The 3,788-nt window shown below is 36.0% G+C and overlaps 1 long non-coding RNA gene across 1 annotated transcript; it reads left to right on the top strand.

The window, feature by feature from the left end:
* The first annotated feature begins 988 nt into the window (after window positions 1-988).
* On the top strand, window positions 989-2,680 carry LOC107490937 (uncharacterized). Its single transcript, XR_001592501.3, has 3 exons — window positions 989-1,046; window positions 1,134-1,262; window positions 2,575-2,680. It is a non-coding gene; the product is annotated as an uncharacterized LOC107490937 (long non-coding RNA).
* The last annotated feature ends 1,108 nt before the right edge of the window (window positions 2,681-3,788 follow it).

The raw sequence follows: 3,788 nt of genomic DNA, 5'->3' as shown, positions 1-3,788 counted from the left end.
GAAGAAGGAGAGCATGTTTTTTTCTGAAAGTTACACCAACCACTGGAGTAGAAAGAGCTATTAAGACTAAGAAACTGAATCCCCGTTATATTGAACCATTTGAGATCCTGAAAGGAATTGGGCCAGTAGCTTATAGGATTGCCTTACCACCGTATCTTTCAAATTTGCACGATGAGTTTTATGTCTCACAGCTTCGGAGATATACCCCTGATGCAAGTCATGTTCTGGAACCGGAACCGATTCAAGTGGGGGAAGATCAAATACCTCCAGTAATTCTGATAAGGAATGGTGACACCAACATTAAACGATTACACAAGAAAAGAATATTATTGGTAAGAGTAATGTGGAGTCGAGTTGGTATTAAGGAACACACCTTGAAACTCGAATCAAATATACGGAAGGATTACCCACATTTCTTTTCAGATAACTACTAACTACATCTGAATTTTGAGTGCAAAATTCTTTATTAGGTGGGTAGGATGTAAACCACGGTTAAATTAGTAGATAATTATTCAATAAATTAGTTTTTAATAAGGAGGATTATAAATGTGAATATTATATTAAATTAGGATAGAGCTCGTCGAAACGAGAATTTTGATACTAATTTTGAGGAAATCAGTCCAAGATTAGACCAAATGGGCCGAACCGGTTAAACCGGATCCAAACCGGGCCATTGGTCCAACCGGACTGACCTATTAAATGAACCCACGCATTGCATCTCCCTCATTTCAGCAACGTGACACTGAAAGCTTGCGTCCAGGGGGAAGAAGAAAAGGGTCCGAACCCTCGTTCCAAGTTCAAGGCGCCGTAACTTTCCGATCCGAGCTCCGATCGCCGCACCGTTTGCGGCCACGCGTCCACCACATCGAGCTCTACGTTTCTACCGGAATAATTTTATAGGTAAGCCCTTAAATATTCTTAGCTACTCTTTTCCCCCAATTTTCGAGTTTTGAGAAGGGGTATTGAATTTTTTTTATTTTTTATGTTTTAGGATCCAATTAGCTTGAGAAAAACGTTCACTCTTGCTTATGTGAAGCTTGGGTAAGGTGAGGATATGATAATTCTATTTTAATTTCATTGAATTTGAGCTTTGAGTATTAATTGGATATATATGTGTTATAAATGTGTATTAGGTTGTGAATAAATAATTGGAGCTTGAAATTGTGAATATTGGAACTTGGAGGAAGCTGATTAGTTGAGTTTTGAGGGGCTGCCTTGGTTTTGAATAAATAGCTTTGGTCGTTACGTGAAAATCGGCCAAGGTATGGTTTAGGTTTCTTACATTTAATATATAATGTTCTGTGAAAACTTAGGCTAGATGACCATAGGATAAGTTGGAATGCAGGTGTATGTTTAATGTTTAGTAATTTGTCGATGAATATATTTGGTTGAAGTTTATTGGATCATTAGTTATTAATTTTGGATGGTGAATGTTGTTATGTTAATTTGGAGAGAATTATGGTTGAATGTTATTGTTGATGAACATGGTTGGTTTGGTGCTTGTTGATTAACTAATAATTTGGTGAATTATTGATTTAAGGTATTTTGTGTTAGAAGCCTATGATTAGTGAACTATGATCCTTAGTTGAATTTCGGTTGTTAGATTTGAATATCGTATGAGTATAATTATCGATCTGAGGTAGATTTATTGTGGTGACTGTTATGATGATGAGGAAGGGTATGTTGAATTGAAAAGAAAGCAGGTTTGGACCCGAAAAGGGTGGCAAAGTCGGAGTTTTAGAGGAGATGCTGCCAAAATTTTATAAAAATTAGAGATTTTGTTTATATGATTATCTAAAACGATTTAGATTCAAAGGTTATATGGTTTGATTTAGTGTTATTAAGAAAGTGAGTATGTTTTCAGTTTGAAGTTTGATTCTTAGAAAAGAATGAATTATGTTTTGAATTGGAACTATTGATGGACGGAATGAGAGGTGTGATAATGAAGGATAAGCATTGAATATGTTTAATGTATGATGATGAATGAGATGCAATTGAGAATGATGTGGATGTTGATGAATTATTTATATGGCTTATGAATTTGAATGATCTGAGATACGAGATTCCCTGGATAAAGTGCCGTGGCTTGCCACCACGTGTACCAGGTAGAAAACTCGATACTCTGTTGATCCTACGACGTAAGTGTGACCGGGCACTATATAAATTCCCGGGAATGTTACCCCCATTGAGCAATATTGATTATTGAGAAAAAGCTATGCATAGACTCTTGGGGATGCACATCGGGGGACAGTCTAAGGACAATTCAGACTTGTCCGGTTGGCTGGATAACCGACAGATGTGCCTCATCAGCCATAGGACAGACATGCATCATATGCATATTACTTGAATTACTTGATTGTGTATTAACTGGGTGTGCCTAAATGTACTTGCCATGTTAAATGTATATTTGTTATCTGCAGTACTTGTAACCTTCTTGTTTAAGCTCTATAATCTGAGTGTCGGTGTTCTAGGATTGCCTCTGGCATTCCTCGGACCTTATATATTATGTGTGTGGCACCTTTACCATACTGAGAACCTCCGGTTCTCATTCGATACTATGTTGTTGTTTTTCAGATGCAGGTCGAGAGGCATCTCATTAGGCGTCTGGACTCTTGAAGCGGAGTGGTTACTGGGTTATTTTGTTATGCTATGATGTATATATATGTACTTAGCTTTCTCTTCACATAACTTATTCTTTTTGATCCTCCTAGAGGTGTATGGAGAGGCAGAATTTTGTTTATGTACATTTGGGTTTTGGATATGTATATATATGTATATATGAGTGTATATTCTCCGACCAGTCTTGACTTCGCAGGCTGAGTCAGGAGCTTGTTATTCTGTATCTTTGGCACTCTATTCCTACTTCTGTTATCATATGTTTAATGGTTATGGTTTTCTTAGCACGCAAGTTAACCCGTTCCTTGAGCATTGCGCTTTTATTTTGTGATTTTGTTTCCTCTTTTCTTCTAGGCTCCTAGCATATTATAATTCTTCTGCTATTATATGTACTCATTTTATTTTAGAGGTAGGGTGTTATAGAAAAGCATAAGAGCAATCTTTTACTTCACTCCACTAATAAGCCTCCTTAGTTGTTATTTAGTTCTATTCATTGCTTGCAATCATAGCTTGTTCATCTAATTACCTGAAATTATAAGATAACCAACAAAATAGTGACACTTCAAAGGTTCATAGTGAAGTTCAATGGAATTTGCAGCCTCTACAAAAACCTAACTACTAGCAAGGATGTAAGATACTCTTCAGCAAGGTGCAAGAGACACATTGAGAATTCAAGTAAAGCAACAAATAAGTATTTATCCAATAAAGCACCCTATCAGTTTATAAAGTATAACATCAACTTATTAGAGAAATAGAAAATTAACAAAGTATAGAATTCAACAAAATAAAACTAATGAATAACAAGTCTGATAAGAAACAAAACCCATTCAATTGAATTAGAATAAAACTAACAATGATTAGTCTTAGTATAAGTTTATTTTTTTAAATAAAAGAATTAAAACTCTAAATAAAAAAAAAGCAGCCAAAATCTCGAAATCAAAAACAAAAGATTCAGAAACAGTAATTGAGAAAATTCGTACATGAAGAGGACGCGGGCTAAACTCTCATACCAGTATGTAACACCCAGGTTGTTAAGGTTCAAAAGAGCGTCACTCGTTTAGAGTTACCAGAATCCCACTAGAGTCGATACCATTATTGTGCTATCAGACAACGAATTCGAGTAGCTACGGTTAGAACTGTGGGTGCGGCTTGTAGCAATTGGTGATCTGAGA

This window comes from Arachis duranensis, chromosome 1 (assembly GCF_000817695.3).
Source record: "Arachis duranensis cultivar V14167 chromosome 1, aradu.V14167.gnm2.J7QH, whole genome shotgun sequence".
NCBI lineage: Eukaryota > Viridiplantae > Streptophyta > Magnoliopsida > Fabales > Fabaceae > Arachis > Arachis duranensis.
This window is presented reverse-complemented; position numbering and strand designations above follow the sequence as displayed.